The 22,666-nt window shown below is 46.4% G+C and overlaps 1 long non-coding RNA gene across 2 annotated transcripts; it reads right to left on the bottom strand.

Annotated features, from left to right (window-relative positions):
• Positions 1–762: 762 nt before the first annotated feature.
• LOC125159783 (uncharacterized) lies at positions 763–10,151 on the bottom strand. Of its 2 annotated transcripts, XR_007149920.1 has the most exons (5): positions 10,140–10,151; positions 9,650–9,680; positions 6,509–6,580; positions 1,272–1,394; positions 763–884 (listed from the first exon to the last, which is right to left on the bottom strand). It is a non-coding gene; the product is annotated as an uncharacterized LOC125159783 (long non-coding RNA). The 2 variants fall into 2 exon arrangements; XR_007149919.1 differs by lacking the exon at positions 10,140–10,151 and having other exon boundaries at positions 9,650–9,693.
• Positions 10,152–22,666: the final 12,515 nt, after the last annotated feature.

The following is a 22,666-nucleotide window of genomic DNA, read 5'->3' as shown; positions in this document are numbered from 1 at the left end:
GGATTGATTTGTGGAAATTTTAACTTTCAGAAATAAGAGTGCACAAAAGGAACTCCAACTTTGGGATTTGAAATTTGACCCCAACTTCGTGTCCTTCTCAGGAAGAATTATGAAAGAAGTAAGAATTCTTCAAAGAAGCAGAGCGGTAAGACCATTTCAAAGTGGCCATGTTTCTTTATCTCTCTTTTTCTCAGCTTCTTCTTTTTCCATAATTTTATCTTCTAATTCACCTATTCTCTCCTCTGCCTCTTCAATCCGAGCTGTAGTCACCTCCATTTTATTTTGCAGCTCACTTATAGCATTTTTTAGCTCCTCCTGACTGTTTCTTAGTCCCTTGATCTCTGTAGTAATAGATTCTCTGCTGGCCTCTATACTTTTGTCAAGCCCAGCAATTAATTTTATGGCTATTATTTTGCATTCATTTTCTGCTCTATTGCTTACATCGTGTTTGATCAGTTCGTAAGCTGTCGCTACTTCCTGGAGTTTCTTTTGAGGAGAATTCCTCCGTTTCGTCATTTTGGATAGTCCCTGGAGTGGCGCGGAACTGCAGGGCTCTTCCTCTGTGCTGTCTGGAGTAACTTGAGTTGGTGGGCGGGGCCGCAGTCAGACCTGATGTCTGCCCCCAGCCCACCGCTGAGGCCACAGTCAGACTGGCCTGTACCTTATCTCCCCCTCTCCCAGGAGCAGGACTCACTGTGGAGTGGTGTGGCCTCTGTCTGGGCTACTTGCACACTGCCAGGCTTGTGGTGCTGCTTCGATGGGATCTGGCGTATTAGCCGGGGTGGGTCTGCAAGGTGCACAGGGGCGGGAGGTGCAGGCTCAGCTCGCTTTGCCTTCGGTGGTCCGCTTTGGAGGGGCCTAGTGGCAACGGGAGGGAGGCAGACCTGTCGGAGGGATGGATCCGCATAAGCACAGCATTGGGTGTTTGCGGGTGCAAGCAAGTTCCGTGACGGGAACTGGCTCCCTTTGGGATTTTGGCTGGGGGGTGGGCGAGGGAGATGGCGCTTCGGGCGCCTTTGTTCCCCGCCAAGCTGAGCTCTGTTGTCCGGGGCTCAACAACTCTCCCTCCCGCTCTCCGAGCATAGCAATTGACTTATAACATTCCAGATGTTAAGTCCCACTGGCTGTCAGAACACACTCCATCCGGCCCCTCCGCTTTTGCAAGCCAGACTCAGGGGCTCCTCCTTGCCGGGTGTGCTGGCTGCCCCTCCACCGCTCTGGCTCCCTCCCGCCAATACGTGTAGCGCGCACCGCCTCTCCACCCTTCCTACCCTCTTCCGTGGGCCTCTCGTCTATGCTTGGCTCCGGAGAGTCTGTTCTGCTAGGCTTCTGGTGGTTATTGGGGTAAATTAGGCAGATGTGGGTGGAATCTAAGCGATCAGCAACCAATCCTTCTGAAATACAAGCAATTATCAGGGAATACTATGAAAAATTATAGGCCAACAAACGGGACAACCCGGAAGAAATGGACAAATTCCTCAGCACCCACACACTTCCAAAACTCAAACAGGAAGAAATAGAAAACTTGAACAGACCCATAACCAGCGAAGAAATTGGATCAGTTATCAAAAATCTCCCAACAAATAAGAGTCCAGGACCAGATGGCTTCCTTTGGGGAATTCTATCAGCCATTTAAAGCAGAGATAATATCTATCCTTCTCAAGCTGTCCCAAAATATAGAAAGGGGAAGGAAAGCTTCCAGACTCATTCTATGAAGCCAGCATCACTTTGATTCCCAAACCAGACAGAGACGCAGCAAACAAAGAGAACTACAGGCCAATATCCCTGATGCATATGGATGCAAAAATTCTCAACAGGATACTAGCAAATCGAATTCAACAGCGTACAAAAAGAATTATTCACCATGATCAAGTGGGATTCGTTCCTGGGCTGCAGGGCTGGTTCAACATTTGCAAATGAATCAATGGGATACATCACATTAATAAAAGAAAAGATACGAACCATATGGTCCTGTCAATCGACGCAGAAAAAGCATTTGACAAGACCAGCATGCTTTCTTAATAAAGAAAAACCTTGAGAAAGTTGGGACAGAAGGAACATACTTAAACATCCTAAAAGCTATTTATGAAAAGCTGACAGCTAATATCATCCTCGATGGGGAAAAACTGAGAGCTTTCCCCCTGAGATCGGGAACACCACAGGGATGTCCACTCTCACCACTGTCGTTTAACATAGTGTTGGAAGTGCTAGCATCAGCAATCAGACAACAAAAGGAAATCAATGGCATCCAAATTGGCAAAGATGAAGTCAAGCTTTCACTTTTTGCAGATGACATGATATTCTACATGGAAAACCCAACAGACTCCACCAAAAGCCTGCTAGAACTGACACATGAATTCAGCCAAGTCGCAGGATAGAAAATTAATGTACAGAAATCAGTTGCATTGTTATACACTAATAATGAAGCAACAGAAAGACAAATAAAGTGACTGATTTCTTTCACAATGGCACCAAGAATCATAAAATTCCTAGGAATTAACCTAACCAAAGATGTCAAAGATCTGTATGCTGAAAACTATAGAATGCTTATGAAGGAAATTGAAGACGATACAAAGAAATGGAAAAACATTCCATGCTGATGGATTGGAAGAATAAAGTTGTTAAAATGTCAATACTACCCAAAGCAATCTACATATTCAAAGCAATTCCAATCAAAATTGCACCAGCATTCTTCTCCAAGCTAGAACAAGCAATCCTAAAATTTGTATGGAACCACAAAAGACCCCGAATAGCCAAAGTAATATTGAAGAAGAACACCGAAGCGGGAGGCATCACAATCCCAGACTTTAGTCTCTACTACAAAACTGTAATCATCAAGACAGTATGGTATTGGCACGAAAACAGACACATAGACCGATGGAATAGGATAGAGACTCCAGAATTGGACCCACAAGTGTATGGCCAACTCATCTTTGACAAAGCAGGAAAGAATATCCAATGGAAAAAAGACAGTCTCTTTAACAAATGGTGCTGGGAGAACTGGACAGCGACATGCAGAAGAATGAAACTAGAGAACTGTCTTACACCATTCACAAAAATAAACTCAGAATGGATAAAGGACCTGAATGTGAGACAGGAAACCGTCAACACCCTAGAGGAGTAAGCAGGAAAAAACCGCTCTGAAGTCAGCTGCAGCAATTTCTTCCTTGACACATCTCCAAAGGCAAGGGAATTAAAAGCACAAATGAACTATTGGGGCCTCATCAAGATGAAAAGCTTCTACACTGCAAAGGAAACAGTCAACAAAACTAAAAAGCAACCGATGGAATAGGAAAAGATATTTGCAAATGACATATCAGACAAAGGGCTAGTTTCCAAAATCCATACAGAACTCCCCAAACTCCACACCCAACAAACACATTCTCCAGCGAAGAAGTGGGCAGAAGACGTGAATAGACACTTTTCCAAAGAAGACATCCAGATGGCCAACAGGCACATGAAAAGATACTCAATGCCACCACTCCTCATCAGGGAAATACAAATCAAAACCACACTGAGATACCACCTCACGACAGTCAGAGTGGCTAAAGTGAACACATCCAGAGACCTCTATAGAATGCTGGACAGGATGCGGGGAAATGGGAATCCTCTTGCACTGTTGGTGGGAATGCACACTGGTGCAGCCACTCTGGAAAACAGTGTGGAGGTTCCTCAAAAACGTAAAGATAGATCTACCCTATGACCCAGGAAGAACACTGCTAGGAATTACCCAAGGGATACAGGAGTGCTGATGCATAGGGGCACTTGTACCCCGATGTTTCTAGCAGCACTTTCAACAATAGCCAAATTATGGAAAGAGCCTAAATGTCCATCAACTGGTGAATGGATAAAGAAACTGTGGTTTATATACACAGTGGAATACTACTTGGCAATGAGAAAGAATGAAATATGACCTTTTGTAGCAACGTGGATGGAACTGGAGAGTGTTACGCTAAGTGAAATAAGTTATCCAGAGAAAGACAGATACCATATGTTTTACTCTTATGTGGATCCTGAGAAACTTAACAGAAGACTATGGGGGAGGGGAAGGAAAAAAAAGTTAGAGAGGGAGGGAGTCAAACCATAAGAGACCCTTTAAAACTGAGGATAAACTGAGAGTTGATGGAGGGTGGGAGGGAGGGGAAAGTGGGTGATGGGCTTTGAGGAGGGCACCTTTCGGGATGAGCACTGGGTGTTGTATGGAAACCAATTTGACAATGAATTTCATCTTTAAAAAAGAAAAGACTCCACCAAACAACTGCTAGAACCGTTACATGAATTCAGCAAAGTCACAGGATATGAAACCAATGTACAGAAATCAATTGCATTCTATACACCAATAATGAAGCAGAAGGAAGAGAAATTAAGGAATCTATCCCATTAACAATTGCATCCCAAACCATAAGATACATAGGAAGAAATGTATCCAAGGAGGTAAAAGATCTGTACGCTAAAAAGTATTGAGAGCTGATGAAGAAATTGAAGAAGACACAAAGAATTGGAATGGCATTCCACGCTCATGGATTGGAAGAAAAAATACTGTTCAAATGTTGATACTCCCCAAAGCAATCTACAGCCTCAATGCAGTCCCTATCAAGTAACATTAGCATTCTCCACAGAGCTAGAACAAACAATTCTAAAATATGTATGGAACCAGAGAAGACCCCGAATAGTTCAAGTGATGTTGAAAAAGAAAACCAAACATGGAAGCATCACAATTCCAGACCTCAAGCTATGTTACAAAGCTATAATCACTAAGAGAGGATGGTACTGGCACGAACACAGAGACATACATGAATGGAACAGAATAGAGAACCCAGAAATGGACTCACAAGTGTATAGCCAAGTCATCTTTGACAAAAGAGGAAAGAATATCCAATGGAAAAAGACAGTCTCTTCAGCAAATGGTATTGGGAAAACAGGATAGTGACATGCAGAAGAATGCAATGGGACCGCTTACCTACTATACACAAAAATGAACTCAAAATGGATGAAAGAGCTACATGTGAGACAGAAAACCATCACAATCCTAGAGGAGAAAACAGGCAACAACCTCTTGACCTCAGCCACAGCAACATCTTGATAGACATGTTTCAGGAGAGAAAGGAAACAAAAGCCAACAACAAAAACAAAACAAACAAACAAAAACAAAACTCTTGGGACCTCATCAAGATGAAAAAAAGCTTCTGCACGGCAACGGAAACAACCAACAAAACTGGTGGAATCAGAGAAGGTATTTGCAAAGGACATATCAGATAAAGGGTTAGTTTCCAACATCTGTAAAGAACTAGCAGACTCAACACCCAAAAAACAAGGAATTCAGGGAAGAAATGGTCAAAAGACATGAACAGACATTTTTCCCAAGAAGACAACCAGATGGCTAACAGACACATGAAAAGAGGCTCAACAGCAGTCATCATCAGGGCAATACAAATCAAAAGCAGAATGAGATACCACCTCACACCGTCAGCATGGCTCAAATTAACAACGCAGGTAACAATAGATGTTGGCGAGGATGCGGAGAAGGGGGAACACTTTTGCCTGTTGGTGGGAATGCAAACTAGTGCAGCCACTCCGGAAAATAGTATGGAGGTCTGCAAAAAAATTACAAAGAGAGCTACCCTACGTCCTAGCAATTGCATGATTAGATATTTATCCAAAGGATACGGGAGTGCTGACTCAAAGGGGCACATGCACCCCAGTGTTTATAATGGCACTGTCAATAATAGCCAAATTATGGAAGGAGCCAAGGTGTCCAGTGACTGATGAACGGATAAGGAATATATAGATATATATATATATCTGTCTATATATAGATACCTATTTTTATATCTATATCTATATCTATCTATCTATCTATCTATCTATCTATCTCTCTACATAGAATAGAATATTATTCCATGATCCAAAAGAATGAAATCTTGCCTTTTGCAACAACGTGGATGCAACTAGAATGTGTTATGGTAAGCAAATTAAGTCAGTCAGAGAAAGACAAATATCATATGATTTCACTCATGTGTGGAATCTAACAAAACAGATGAACATAGGAGAATGGAAGGAAAAATAAGGTAAAAACAGAGATGAAGACAGTCCATAAGTGACTGATTAACTCTTCACACACTGAGGGTTGTTGGAAGGGTGTTGGGTAGAGGGATGTACTAAATAGGTGATGAGCATTAGGGAGGGCACTTGGTGCGGATGACCACTGGGTGTTCTATGGAAGTGATAAGTCACTAAATTCTATTACTGAAACCATTATTACACTATATGTTAACCAACTTGGTTTAAAAAAAAACTTTAAAAAGATGGTTACAGACAGAGTACATTTAAAGCCCAGAGGGAGAACACATCTATTCTATTAAAAGACGCTACTATTATATTAAAAGAACAAAACAAGGCTTCGCACATCCTTGCTTTGTCTTTCTGATTTCATACCTCCCATTCTAAGTCTACAAAGCAGCAGGTGTAAGCCAGCTGTTCCCAGAAACCCTCTCCCATTGATTCCTACCTGAGTGCAGTTCCCTATCTGACGACTATTCATCATCGGTTCCAGAGTCAGACAGGCTCTCCAACACCCAATCTTTAGAGACACAAGCATGAGCAAGCAGGTTATTAGAGACAGGGGCTCCACCATTCCTGCAACTCCCTGTGAGGCCATGCTGGCTCAGCCGGCATCACTTGCCCTTCCTCTGGGTCCTCAGACCTTCCCTGGGCTTGGCAAAGGCAGAGCCCTTCCACAAGGCATTGACCACAGTTGCAAACCTTCAAGCAAGAGAAAGGATCCCCCTTCATCTGGTACTTCCCCAGCTGCAGTGGATCACGATAGCTCTCACCCTCGCAAGAAGGTGCCACCTGCGCAACCTGACATTCCAACTGTTACAGACAGACATAGGGTTTGGCGGGTTCCACGAGCAGACCCTGTGCCCGGCTCAGAGCAGCTGCCCAGAAGAACCCTCTGTGAGGGTGGAAATGTTCTGCGTTGTAAACATGCGTCTGCCGGGCACCAGAAACGTGGCTAGGGCGGCTAATGGCTATGTGGCAAGTGGCTGCTGCCCTGGATAGCACAGCTTTAGGATGTACACATGAGGAAGACGTGACCTCCCAGTCCTGGAGGTTTCTGCAGAGGAGCTTGCTGGCCTGAGCTGACCATTCCTTGGTAGGTTCTCCCTGGGCTCATGCGTATGTGGCAGCCACTGCGTGAGGCCCTGGGGACACTTAGAATGGAAGGTCAACACCCAGGTCTTAGGGGAATCCCAGCAGGGGCACATTATAAACAGAGTGAAGAGCATGACACCCCCACACTCATGCTGGGTGTAATCAGAGCGGCGGGGCAGAGGGGGAGTACCTCACTGTCTTCAGGAGCCCACCCTTCTCATTCTGATCTGGACCAGTGCCTGGGCAGACAGCTAGCATAGTGTGGGGCCCAACAGGCCTGGGTGAGCTGAGGAGGGACCTTTCTGCCCCTAAACTAGTTCCCAGCCCAAGGCTGTGAACAGCAGGCGCTTATTGGGGCCAAACATGGGCTGCCTAGGGCTGAGCCCCTGGGGGACGAGCAATGACAGAGAGGCTGTCGGTGCCCTTGCAGTGACCATCCAGAGCTATGGCTCCTGTGCCCGTGAGTGGAAGGAAGGTCAGAGACAGTATTTGGACCTGTCAGTTCCCATACCTTTCAGACAAACTCTCACACCGATGTCCTCGGGCCAGGAAAGAGCACAGCAAGGACCACCTCCACTCTGGGATCAGCCCCCACCACTTTGCTGAGCTCCCTGTGCACTGGAGCCTGTGCCCCTCTCACCTCCTCTGCAACTAGAATGTTCTACAGCTGCCCTGGTCACATGGGATGAGATCCCTTTTGTATGAATGTGTTTCCAGCCAGACAACCCTTGGCCAATAGTGTGTAGACAAGGACTGGCTGTCAGGTGATGGCCAGAAGCAGGTGAAAAGTGAAAACTGGTCCCTCCTGGCCAGGTGGATCAGGCCTGGAAACGTACTTGTGTCTGGCCTGACCCTGGTTCCATCCCTGCTGGCGTGTCCCAGGTGGGAGAACAGGAGACCTGACTCCATTGTCTGCTCCTCCCCAGTGTCCACCAATGAAAGTGTCTGGTAGGTGGAGAAGAGGCTGGCACAGGAAGGACGCCCCTCTCCCCAGGCTTTTAGGAAGATGTCCATACGGTACCCTCACCCGGCATGGCGGCTCGTCCTGCCTCATCCCACCCAGAAGGAGCCCAAATGTCATCCTCGGTGAGGACAAGGCTGGGCCCAGGTGCTGATGCTACACTGATTCAAATAATCCTGCCACCGTGGTGTCCCCTCCCACCCTCACATAGCCTGGATGTCCTTCGTGTCTTCCCTCTGCAACCCCTCAATATTTCCCGCTTAACATCTAGTCCACGACCCTGGACCGTGCTCTCACCCTTTCAGGCTGAAGTATTTGAAGGAGCAAGGATCCTTAGAGCCTGGCTGCTGGTTTCATTCCTGCATTTGACCACACACAGCAGGCATTATCTTCCACACCCCTGGGACACTAAGAGCTTGAGAGAAAGGATTTCTAGAAGCTGGAGGATCCTCTTCTCAGATGCCCTCCAGAACTGGGTGTGGCATATGCCTGCACCAGGGGCCACCTGCCCCAGCCGTCCAGCTAAGAGGGGGAGGATTCCTTCTCAGGCTCCTTGAATCTCCTTTTTAGAAAGGATAGGAGGGGCAGGAAGGCAGTAACCCTGGGGCAGTTATCCCTTTACTGCTGAAGTATGATGGAGCACGGACTCTGTGATCACTCTAGTCTCAGCACTGGCGGGTGCCCCACACAAGGAGGATCAGGAGCAAGGACTGAAATTATTACTGATGACAACCTCAGCCTAGAAATTCAGGGTCTGCCTCAGAAAGTAGAGGCGTGAGAGAAAGTGCTAGGAATTGGGGGTTAAAGGGCCTCGTCTCCCCGTCCAGCCCCCATCCCCACAGCCCGTGCCAACCCCTCCATAATTCATCACTTCCATAAGCTTCCTTTCCTCAGAGTCCAATTAGATACCATTAGGGCTCCTTCTCCTTAATCAGGATCGATCCAAGTGCCCTGAAGGCAATGAAACAGCCTCCTCAGAGTTGAGGTCTACCTTGAACTGAAGTCTTGATTCACAGAATCCTATGGATTCTGAAAACATATTTCCCGTTCAGAATCCTGTGAATGTTTTCCTGGCTATTAATAGGACTTTTTTCAGCCTAAACAAGCTATATTTGGTGTATAATATACTAACTATATTTAAATTGTCCGTATTTATATCCTTTGACATACAGACACACATCATGAAGCTCGGTGATGGGATTTTTCTTATGAATGGCAAAGTTCACACCAGCAACTGTGCTCTTTAGGGACATGTTAATCTAGAGGAACATAAACTTCTCACACAGAGACCACATACAAGCACATACATGCTCACTTCACACACTTGTCAGTTCACAAAGAGACTCACCCAGTCTCCACGCACAGAAACTCACTACCTGAATGCCACACGAGTGCCTGTAAACACATGAACATGGTTTACCCTTCGACAAATCGCTTTGTGACTACGTCTGTGATCCTCCTTTCAATGGAAACCCCAAATCAGAAGCACTCCCCTGACTAAAGACAGCAAATGATTGATTCCTGAATACCTACCATTCTCCATGGTTCCAGAGACCACAGGAAACTATAGAAAAGAAAACAGCATAAGGGTAAGAAGGTGAGGCACACTGATTGCACCACTCTTTAGATCTTGGTGATATTAGGATCCAATAGGGAACACAGTGGTTGAGTCAAAGGCCACAAAAGCAAACGAATAGGATGCCTGTCAGAAGTTATATATTCTGGGGGATGTGTCTCTCAAGTTCACTTAGTATAGAGACTCTAAAATTCTTCACCCAAGCAGGGAAAATTGCTTCTGATAAAATTAATCCTAACACACTATTTATCACCAGGTTTGGCACTGCCACTGGTAAATGTCCCCCTCACCAATAACAGTTGGCAAGAGACAAGCACTCACCACTCTCCCCGCCAAGGAAAGTAACAATATCATCTACCATGTATAATGTCAAATTTACAACAGAAGTTGATTGGAAAGACACTAAGAAAGTAATTGTGTTCCTCAAGGGAAGACAGGCCAGCTCACCTCACCAACAGTCTGGTGCGTCCTTACAGGAAAAGCCCACATCTTTTCCTCCACAGGGACACCTAGAAGGACACAGTACACACATCAGGACATTGTTAGTACTGCTCAAGAAAGCTCAGGGACTTATCCTTGATAGGAACATGGGCAGAGCATACGGCGGATTTCCTTACCTGCATGGACAGAAGGTTACTGCTGAGCCACACTCAGCAATAATCATTGAAATGTGCAGTAGGAGGGTTTTTTTCAGAATGTAGACATTGGTTATTGTGCAGTGTCAGTGGCACATATCTCCTGGGGCAAGACACATCTCTCGCTGTCTCTCCTCCCTCTGTGTCTCTCTCTCTGTCTCTCTAATGAATGTGTGTGTGTCTCATTCTCTTAGTGTGTTTCCCTGTCTCCTTCCCTGTCTCTCAGTTTCTGACTCAGCAATACACACACACACACACAGTGAATACATTGTCTTTGTCACACTGTATACATGGACACAGGTTTTCTCCTGGGCAATCTGTCTTTTCCCCACACCCTCAAGCCTCTGTCCTACAGGGAACCTGGAGTCAGGGTAGCTCTCCAGACTGATGCCAGGAGGAATATCCCAACTTCCTGACCACATAGATTATTTCATCAGCAGGGGACTGATTCCAAAGTACATACCATATTCTGTTTGTCCCGCGGCAACCTGAATGTAGAGAAAAGAAACACCATCAGGGTCAGACCATGATGAACATGCATTGCACTGGTCTTTGGTTCTCCTCTGGACTTTAGGAAACCAGATGCACACAGTGCTTGAGTCAAAGGTCCCCAAAAACAAATGAATAGGATGCCTATCTGAAGTTGTTTTTCCTGGGGATGTGTCTCTGAAGACCATTCAGGGTGCCAACTACAAACTCCTCACCCAAGCAGGAAAAATTGATGCTCAGGAAAGATCCTATGACAGTGTTTCTTAGCAGGATTGGCATTGCCAGGGGTTAATGTCCTCTGGATCAAGTTACAGTTGGCAAGAGACAACCACTTACCAATCTCCCTACCACGGAATTGAATGCAATCATGTAAAATGTACATAGTCCTATGGCACCGAATATGACTGGAGATACACTAAGTAATCAACTTGTCTTCCATAGGCAAAGACAGGCAAGTTCACCTCAGCAACACCTTGGTGTCTCCTGACAGGAACGGCCCACATAGTTTCCTCCTTAGGGGCACCTAGAAGCATACAGAATATATGTCAGTACGCTGTCGGTAATGCTCAAGAATACAACAGGGAGTGACCCTTGGTAAGAAAATGCACCACAGCCTATGGAGGCTTTGGTTGCCTGCATGGACTGAATGTTACTGCTGAGCCACGCTCAGCAATAATCCGTATAGTGTGCAGTATGAGGAGTTTTGTTGAGAAACTAGACATTGAGCATTGTGCATGGTCAGTGACACATATCCCCTAGGGATACACCCCCCCCAATCTCCCTCTGTCTGTCTCTCTCTCTCTGTCTCTCTCTGTCTCCCCCCTCTCTCTCTCCCTCTCACTCTCTCCTCTCTCTCTGTCTCATGAAAGCATGTGTCTCTTTCTCTTTATGTGTTTCTCTGTCTCTTTCTCTGTCCTTCAGTTTCTGTCACCCTCAGACCCCCACGCACACACACAGAAACACAACACATAGTGAATACATTGTCTTCCTCACACTGCAAACATGGATATAGGTTGTCCCCTGGGAAATCTATCTTTTCTCCACACCCTCAAGCCTCTGTCCTACAGGGAACCTGGAGTCAGGGTAGCTCTCCAGACTGATGCCAGCAGGAATATCCCAACTTCCTGACCACATAGATCATTTCATCAGCAGGGGACTGCTTCCAAAATACATACCATATTTTGTTGCTCCCGCGGCCACCTGATTGTAGAGAAAACAAACACCATCAGGGTCAGATCATGATGAACTCTCATTGCACTGGGCTTTCACTCTCCTATGGACTATAGGAACCAGATGGCACACAGTGTTTGAGTCAGAGGTCCCCAGTAGCAAATGAATAGCATGCCCGTCAGAAGTTGTTGTTTCCTGGGGATGTGTCTCTGAAGATCACTGAGGATGCTGACTACAAAATTCCTCACCCAAGCAGGAAAAATTGCTGCTGACGAAAAAGATCCTTTGACACTGTTTATGACCAGGTTTAGCACTGCCAGTGGTGAATGTCCCCCTGCCAAGGTTACATTTGGCAAGAGGCACCCATACTCCACACTCCACACCCTGGAAAGTAACAATATCATCTAAAAAGTACATTGTCCGATTTACAACAGACGTTGATTGGAAAGACACTAAGAAATGACTTGTGTTCCTCAGGGAAAGACAGGCAAGCTCACCTCAGCAACATCCTGCTGCCTCCTGACAGGAACGGCCCACATCTTTTCCTCCTCAGGGACACCTAGAAGGACACAGAACACACGTCAGTACATTGTTGGTGCTGCTCAAGAAAACTCAGGGACTGTTCCGTGATATGAACATGGGCCAGAGCGTACGGAGCCTTTTGTTACCTGCATGGACTGAAGGTTGCTGCTGAGCCACGCTCAGCAGTATTCCTTGAAGTGTGCAGTTTGAGGAGTTGTTTGAGAATGTAGACATTGATTATTGTGCAGTGTCAGTGGCACATATCTCCTAGGGAAGGGCACACCTCTCGCTGTCTCTCCTCTCTCTCTGTGTCTCTCTCCATCTCTCTAATGAATGTGTGTGTCTCTTTCTCTTGGTGTGTTTCCCTGTCTCCTTCCCTGTCCCTGAGTTTCTGTCTGACTCAAACATACATGCACTCACACACACACACACACACACACACACACACACACACTCACACACAGTGAATACATCGTCTTCCTCACACTGTAAACAGGGACACAGGTTTTCCCCTGGGCAATCTGTCTTTTCCCCACACCCTCAAGCCTCTGTCCTGCAGGGAACCTGGAGTCAGGGTAGCTCCCCAGACTGATGCCAGCAGGAATGCCCCATCTTCCTGACCACCGAGATTATTTTATCAGCAGGGGACTGATTCCAAAGTACATACCATATCCTGTTTGTCCCGCGGCAACCTGCATGTAGAGAAAAGAAACACCATCAGGGTCAGACCATGATGAACACGCATTGCACTGGTCTTTGGTTCTCCTCTGGAATTTAGGAAACCAGATGCAGACAGTGCTTGAGTCAAAGGTCCCCAAAAACAAATGAATAGGATGCCTGCCTGAAGTTGTTTTTTCCTGGGGATGTGTCTCTCAAGTCCGTTTAGGGTGCTGACTACACAATTCCTCACCCAAGCAGGAAAAATTGATGCTCAGGAAAGATCCTATGACACTGTTTCTTAGCAGGATTGGCATTGCCAGTGGTTAATGTCCTCTTGACCAAGTTACAGTTGGCAAGAGACAACCACTCACCAATCTCCCTACCACGGAATTGAATGCTATCATGTAAAATGTACATAGTCCTATGGCACCGAATATGACTGGAGGTACACTAAGTAATCAACGTGTCTTCCATAGGCAAAGACAGGCAAGTTCACCTCAGCAACACCTTGGTGTCTCCTGACAGGAACGGCCCACACATTTTCCTCCTTACAGACACCTAGAAGCATAAAGAATACATGTCAATACGTTGTCTGTAATGCTCAAGAATACCGCAGGGAGTGATCGATCCTTGATAAGAAAATGCGCCACAGCATATGGAGGCTTTGGTGCCTGCATGGACTAAATGTCACTGCTGACCACACTCAGCTGTATTTCTTGAAGTGTGCACTATGAGGAGCTTTTGGAGAAAGTCGACATTGGCCATTGTGCAGTGTCAGTGGCACATATCACCTGGGGAAACTCACATCTCTCTCTCTCTCTCTCTCTCTCTCTCTCACTTTTTTCAATATGTCTCTTTCTTTTTTTTAATTTTTTTTTGTTTTTTCAACGTTTGTTTATTTTGGGACAGAGAGATCAGAGCATGAACAGGGGAGGGGCAGAGAGAGAGGGAGACACAGAATCGGAAACAAGCTCCAGGCTCTGAGCCATCAGCCCAGAGCCCGACGCGGGGCTCGAACTCCGGGACCGCGAGATTGTCACCTGGCTGAAGTCGGACGCTTAACCGACTGCGCCACTCAGGCGCCCCTGTCTGTCTCTTTCTGTATGTGCCTCTGTCTCTCTGTCTGTGAGGCTCTCAAGTAAACACACGCACACACACACACACACACACACACACACACACTCACAGTTACACTGCATACAGACACATACAGAACAACACCAAGACTCATGCACAGAGCATCACTCTGCAATCAAGGAATACATTATCTTTCTCATACTGTGGCAACATGGACATAGTTTTCACTTAGGACTTCAGTCACACCCCCCACACACACGTGGCCTAAGACGTCCCAGGTCTCTGGAATCAGGGTGGCTCTCCAGATTGAACACAATAAGTATGTCCCACCTACATCAACATCTAAATGTTTTCCTCAGCAAGAAAGTGTTTCCAGAATACGTACCTTCTTCTCGAGCTCCTATGGCCACCTGAATGTTAGGAAAGAAAACACCATCAGGGTGAGATCACGATATACAGTATTTGCACCACTCTTGAGTTCTCTTCGTGACTTTAGGATACAAGATGGGACACAGTGGTTGAGTCAAAGGCCACACAAGCAAATGAATAAGATGCCTGTATGATGTTGTTTTCCCTGGGGATGTGTCTAAAGAACACTTAAGATGCAGAGTGCAAAATTCTTCCCCCAAGGAGGGAATATTGCTGCGAACAAAAAAGATCCTTTGACACTGTCTCTTACCATGCTTGGCACTGCCAGTGGTCAGTGTCCCCCTGGCCAAGGTTACAGTTGGCAAGAGGCAAGCACTCCCCACTCTCCCCACCAGGGAAAGTAACAATATCATCTAAAATGTACACCATCATATTTAGAACAGAAGTTGATTGGAAAGACACTAAGAAAGCACTTGTATGCCTCAGGGAACGACAGGCAAGCTCACCTCTGCAACAGTCTTTTGCCTCCTTACTGTAACGGACTGCAGCTTTTTCTCCACAGTGACTCCTAAAAGGACACAGAAAACAGGTCAGTACATTGTTGGTGCTGCTCAAGAATAACTCAGGGACTGTTCTGTGAAATGAATATGGGCCAGGCCATACAGAGGTTTTGGTAACCTGCATGGACTGCATGTGACTGCTGAGCCTCACTCAGCAATAATCTTTGAAGTCTGCAGTAGGAGGAGTTTGCTGAGACACTAAACATCAGACATTGTGCAGTGTCAGTGGCACATATCTCCCGGGGAAACACGCATTCTCTCTCTCTCTCTCTCTCTCTTATCTCTCTCTCTCTCTCTCTCGTGTGTCTCATTCTCTTTGTAAGTTTCCCTGTCTCTTTCTCTGTCCCTCAGGTTCTGCCTCTCTCAAACACACTTGTGCGTCCACACACACAGACACACACACACACACACCCCACACACTGATTATATTGTCTTCCTCACACTCTAAAAATGGACATAGGTTTCCCCTGGGAAATCTGTCATTTCTCCACACCCTCAAGCCCCTGTCCTACCAGAACCCTGGCTTCAGGGTAGCTCTCCAGACTGATGCCATCAGGAATGCCCCAGCTTCCTGAACATATAGATTCTTTCATCAGCAGGAGACAGATTCCAAAATACATACCATATTCCATTGCTCTCTGCACGGAATGAATGTTACTGCTGAGCCACGCTCAGCAATAATCCATATAGTGTGCAGTATGAGGAGTTTTGTTGAGAAACTAGACATTGAGCATTGTGCAGGGTCAGTGACACATATCCCCTGGGGATACACACCCCCCAATCTCTCTCTGTCTGTCTCTCTCTCTCTGTCTCCCCCCTCTCTCTCTCCCTCTCACTCTCTCCTCTCTCTCTGTCTCATGAAAGCATGTGTCTCTTTCTCTTTATGTGTTTCCCTGTCTCTTTCTCTGTCCTTCAGTTTCTGTCACCCTCAGACCCCCACGCACACACACAGAAACACAACACATAGTGAATACATTGTCTTCCTCACACTGTAAACATGGATATAGGTTGTCCTCTGGGAAATCTATCTTTTCTCCACACCCTCACGCCTCTGTCCTACAGGGAACCTAGAGTCAGGGTAGCTCTCCAGACTGATGCCAGCAGGAATATCCCAACTTCCTGACCACATAGATCATTTCATCAGCAGGGGACTGATTCCAAAATACATACCATATTTCGTTGCTCCCGCGGCCACCTATTGTAGAGAAAAGAAACACCATCAGGGTCAGATCATGATGAAATCTCATTGCACTGGGCTTTCACTCTCCTCTGGACTTTAGGAACCAGATGGCACACAGTGCTTGAGTCAGAGGTCCCCAGTAGCAAATGAATAGCATGCCCGTCAGAAGTTGTTGTTTCCTGGGGACGTGTCTCTGAAGACCACTGAGGAAGTTGACTACAAAATTCCTCACCCAAGCAGGAAAAATTGCTGCTGACGAAAAAGATCCTTTGACACTGTTTATGACCAGGTTTAGCACTGCCAGTGGTGAATGTCCCCCTGCCAAGGTTACATTTGGCAAGAGGCACCCATACTCCACACTCCACACCCCGGAAAGTAACAATATCATCTAAAAAGTACATTGTCCGATTTACAACAGACGTTGATTGGAAAGACACTAAGAAATGACTTGTGTTCCTCAGGGAAAGACAGGCAAGCTCACCTCAGCAACATCCTGCTGCCTCCTGACAGGAACGGCCCACATCCTTTCCTCCTCAGGGACACCTAGAAGGACACAGAACACACGTCAGTACATTGTTGGTGCTGCTCAAGAAAACTCAGGGACTGTTCCGTAATAAGAACATGGGCCAGAGCGTACGGAGGCTTTTGTTACCTGCATGGACTGAAGGTTGCTGCTGAGCCACGCTCAGCAGTATTCCTTGAAGTGTGCAGTTTGAGGAGTTTTTTGAGAATGTAGACATTGGTTATTGTGCAGTGTCAGTGGCATATATCTCCTAGGGAAGGGCACACCTCTCGCTGTCTCTCCTCTCTCTCTGTGTCTCTCTCCATCTCTCTAATGAATGTGTGTGTCTCTTTCTCTTGGTGTGTTTCCCTGTCTCCTTCCCTGTCCCTGAGTTTCTGTCTGACTCAAACATACATGCACTCACACACACACACACACACACACACACACACACACACTCACACACAGTGAATACATTGTCTTCCTCACACTGTAAACAGGGACACAGGTTTTCCCCTGGGCAATCTGTCTTTTCCCCACACCCTCAAGCCTCTGTCCTGCAGGGAACCTGGAGTCAGGGTAGCTCCCCAGACTGATGCCAGCAGGAATGCCCCATCTTCCTGACCACCGAGATTATTTTATCAGCAGGGGACTGATTCCAAAGTACATACCATATCCTGTTTGTCCCGCGGCAACCTGCATGTAGAGAAAAGAAACACCATCAGGGTCAGACCATGATGAACACGCATTGCACTGGTCTTTGGTTCTCCTCTGGAATTTAGGAAACCAGATGCAGACAGTGCTTGAGTCAAAGGTCCCCAAAAACAAATGAATAGGATGCCTGCCTGAAGTTGTTTTTTCCTGGGGATGTGTCTCTCAAGTCCGTTTAGGGTGCTGACTACACAATTCCTCACCCAAGCAGGAAAAATTGATGCTCAGGAAAGATCCTATGACACTGTTTCTTAGCAGGATTGGCATTGCCAGTGGTTAATGTCCTCTTGACCAAGTTACAGTTGGCAAGAGACAACCACTCACCAATCTCCCTACCACGGAATTGAATGCTATCATGTAAAATGTACATAGTCCTATGGCACCGAATATGACTGGAGGTACACTAAGTAATCAACGTGTCTTCCATAGGCAAAGACAGGCAAGTTCACCTCAGCAACACCTTGGTGTCTCCTGACAGGAACGGCCCACACATTTTCCTCCTTACAGACACCTAGAAGCATAAAGAATACATGTCAGTACGTTGTCTGTAATGCTCAAGAATACCGCAGGGAGTGATCCTTGATAAGAAAATGCGCCACAGCATATGGAGGCTTTGGTGCCTGCATGGACTAAATGTCACTGCTGACCACACTCAGCTGTATTTCTTGAAGTGTGCACTATGAGGAGCTTTTGGAGAAAGTCGACATTGGCCATTGTGCAGTGTCAGTGGCACATATCACCTGGGGAAACTCACATCTCTCTCTCTCTCTCTCTCTCTCTCTCTCTCTCTCTCTCTCTCACTTTTTTCAATATGTCTCTTTGTTTTTTTTAAATTTTTTTTTTTGTTTTTTCAACGTTTGTTTATTTTGGGACAGAGAGATCAGAGCATGAACAGGGGAGGGGCAGAGAGAGAGGGAGACACAGAATCGGAAACAAGCTCCAGGCTCTGAGCCATCAGCCCAGAGCCCGTCGCGGGGCTCGAACTCCGGGACCGCGAGATCGTCACCTGGCTGAAGTCGGACGCTTAACCGACTGCGCCACTCAGGCGCCCCTGTCTGTCTCTTTCTGTATGTGCCTCTGTCTCTCTGTCTGTGAGGCTCTCAAGTAAACACACGCACGCACACGCACACACACACACACATAAACACTCACAGTTACACTGCATACAGACACATACAGAACAACACCAAGACTCATGCACAGAGCATCACTCTGCAATCAAGGAATACATTATCTTTCTCATACTGTGGCAACATGGACATAGTTTTCACTTAGGACTTCAGTCACACCCCCCCACACACATGTGGCCTAAGACGTCCCAGGTCTCTGGAATCAGGGTGGCTCTCCAGATTGAACACAATAAGTATGTCCCACCTACATCAACATCTAAATGTTTTCCTCAGCAAGAAAGTGTTTCCAGAATACGTACCTTCTTCTCGAGCTCCTATGGCCACCTGAATGTTAGGAAAGAAAACACCATCAGGGTGAGATCACGATATACAGTATTTGCACCACTCTTGAGTTCTCTTCGTGACTTTAGGATACAAGATGGGACACAGTGGTTGAGTCAAAGGCCACACAAGCAAATGAATAAGATGCCTGTATGATGTTGTTTTCCCTGGGGATGTGTCTAAAGAACACTTAAGATGCAGAGTGCAAAATTCTTCCCCCAAGGAGGGAATATTGCTGCGAACAAAAAAGATCCTTTGACACTGTCTCTTACCATGCTTGGCACTGCCAGTGGTCAGTGTCCCCCTGGCCAAGGTTACAGTTGGCAAGAGGCAAGCACTCCCCACTCTCCCCACCAGGGAAAGTAACAATATCATCTAAAATGTACACCATCATATTTAGAACAGAAGTTGATTGGAAAGACACTAAGGGGGGCGCCTGGGTGGCGCAGTCGGTTAAGCGTCTGACTTCAGCCAGGTCACGATCTTGCGGTCCGTGAGTTCGAGCCCCGCGTCGGGCTCTGGGCTGATGGCTCAGAGCCTGGAGCCTGTTTCCGATTCTGTGTCTCCCTCTCTCTCTGCCCCTCCCCTGTTCATGCTCTGTCTCTCTCTGTCCCAAAAATAAATAAACGTTGAAAAAAAAAATTTAAAAAAAAAAAAAAAAAAGGAAAGACACTAAGAAAGCACTTGTATGCCTCAGGGAACGACAGGCAAGCTCACCTCTGCAACAGTCTTTTGCCTCCTTACTGTAACGGACTGCAGCTTTTTCTCCACAGTGACTCCTAAAAGGACACAGAAAACAGGTCAGTACATTGTTGGTGCTGCTCAAGAATAACTCAGGGACTGTTCTGTGAAATGAATATGGGCCAGGCCATACAGAGGTTTTGGTAACCTGCATGGACTGCATGTGACTGCTGAGCCTCACTCAGCAATAATCTTTGAAGTCTGCAGTAGGAGGAGTTTGCTGAGACACTAAACATCAGACATTGTGCAGTGTCAGTGGCACATATCTCCCGGGGAAACACGCATTCTCTCTCTCTCTCTCTTTCCTCTCTCTCTCTCTCTCTCTCTCTCTCTCTCTCTCTCTATCTCTCTCTCGTGTGTCTCATTCTCTTTGTAAGTTTCTCTGTCCCTCAGGTTCTGCCTCTCTCAAACACACTTGTGCGTACACACACACACACACACACACACACACCCCACACACTGATTATATTGTCTTCCTCACACTCTAAAAATGGACATAGGTTTCCCCTGGGAAATCTGTCATTTCTCCACACCCTCAAGCCTCTGTCCTACCAGAACCCTGGCTTCAGGGTAGCTCTCCAGACTGATGCCATCAGGAATGCCCCAGCTTCCTGAACATATAGATTCTTTCATCAGCAGGAGACAGATTCCAAAATACATACCATATTCCATTGCTCTCTTGATGACCTGAATGTAGAGAAAGGAAACAACACCAGGGTGAGATCATGATATAAACTCATAGCACTGCACATTGGTTCTCCCCTTGATTTTAGGAAACCAAATAGCACACAGTGCTTGAGTCAAAGGTCCCCAAATCAAATGAATAGTATGCCTGTAAAAAGTTTTTTTTCCCCTGGGATGTATGTGCCAAGACCACTTAGGATGGCGACTCTAAAATTCTTCACCCAAGCTGGAAAAGTTGCTGCTGCCAAAAAAGATCCTAGGACACTGTTTGTTACCAGGTTTGCCACTGCCAGTGGTCAATGTCCCCCTGACCAAGGTTTCAGTTGGCAAGAGGCAACCACTCACCACTGTCCCCATCAGGGAAAGTAACAGTATCCTCAAAAATGTAGACTGTCATATGTACAACAGAAGTTGATTGGAAAGCCTCTAAGACAGCACTTGTGTTCCTCAGGGAAAGACAGGCAAGCTCACCTCAGCCACAGCCTGCTGCCTCCTTTCAGGAAGGGGCCGCCGCTCTTCCTCCTTAGGGACACCTAGAAGGACACAGAATACACGTCAGTACCTTGTTGGTCCTCCTCAAGAATAACTCAAGGACTGTTGCTTGATATGAACATGGGCCAGAGCATACGGAGGCTTTGGTTACCTGCATAGACTGAATGTGACTGCTGAGCCACACTCAGCTGTATTCCTTGAAGTGCGCAGTATGAGGAGTTTTTTGAGAATGTAGATACTGGTCATTGTGCAGTGTCAGTGTCACATATTTCCTGGGCAAACCCACATCTCTCTCTCTCTCTCTCTCTCTCTCTCTCTCTCTCTCTCTTTTAATGTTACTGTCTCTTTCTGTGTGTGTTTCTGTGTCTCTGTCTCTGAGTCTCTGAAGCAAACACACACACACACACACACAAACACACAATCACACGACATAGATACACAAACAGAACAACCCCAAGACTCATGCACACAGAATCACTCCGCACTCAAGGAATACATTATCTTTCTCATAGTGTAGAAACATGGACATAGTTTTTCACCTGGGACATTGGTCTTTCCCCCCCATCCTTAGACTAAGTCCTCCCAGGACTCTGGAATCAGGGTAGGTCTCCAGACTGAAGACAACAAGAATGCCCACCTAATCACCATCTAAACATTTTCCTCAGCAAGAAACTGTTTCCAGAATTGGGGCGCCTGGGTGGCACAGTCGGTTAAGCGTCCGACTTCAGCCAGGTCACGATCTCGCGGTCCGGGAGTTCGAGCCCCGCGTCAGGCTCTGGGATGATGGCTCAGAGCCTGGAGCCCGTTTCCGATTCTGTGTCTCCCTCTCTCTCTGCCCCTCCCCCGTTCATGCTCTGTCTCTCTCTGTCCCAAAAATAAATAAACGTTGAAAAAAAAAAAAAAGAAAAGAAAGAAACTGTTTCCAGAATACATACCTTTCTCCCGTGCTCCTACGGCCACCTGAATGTTAGGAAGGAAAACACCATCAGGGTGAGATCATGATATACAGTATTTGCACCACTCTTCGGTTCTCTTGGTGACTTTCGGATACAAGATGGGACACAGTGGTTGAGTCAAAGGCCACAAAACCCAATGAATAGGATGCCTGTCAGAAGTTGGTTTTCCCTGGGATGTGTCTCAAGACCGATTAGGATGCCAACTACCAAATTCTTCACCTATGTAGGAAAAATTGCTGCTGACGAAAAATACCCAATAACACTGTTTCTTACCAGGTTTGGCACTGCCAGTGGTAAATATCCCCCTGACCAGGGTTACAGTTTGTAAGAGGCAGCCACTCACCACTCTCCCCACCAGCAAAAGTAACAATATCATCTACCATGTACATTGTCATATTTACAATAGAAGATGATTGGAAGGACACTAAGTACGCACTTGTGTTCCTCAGGGAAAGACAGGCAAGCTCACCTCAGCCACAGCCTTCTGCTTCCTTTCAGGAAGGGCACGCAGCTTTTCTTCCTTAGGGACATCTAAAAGGACACAGAATACACGTCAGTACCTTGTTGATGCTGCTCAAGAATAACTCAGGGACTGTTCCTTGATATGAACATGGGCCAGAGTTGATGGAGGCTTTTGTTACCTGCATGGACTGAGTGTTACTGCTGAGCCACGCTCAGCTGTATTCCTTGAAGTGTGAAGTATGAGGAGTGTTTGGAGAATGTAGACATTGGCCATTGTGCAGTGTCAGTGGCACATATCTCCTGGGGAAGGACA

This window comes from Prionailurus viverrinus, unplaced genomic scaffold, assembly GCF_022837055.1.
Source record: "Prionailurus viverrinus isolate Anna unplaced genomic scaffold, UM_Priviv_1.0 scaffold_61, whole genome shotgun sequence".
Classification (NCBI taxonomy): domain Eukaryota; kingdom Metazoa; phylum Chordata; class Mammalia; order Carnivora; family Felidae; genus Prionailurus; species Prionailurus viverrinus.
This window is presented reverse-complemented; position numbering and strand designations above follow the sequence as displayed.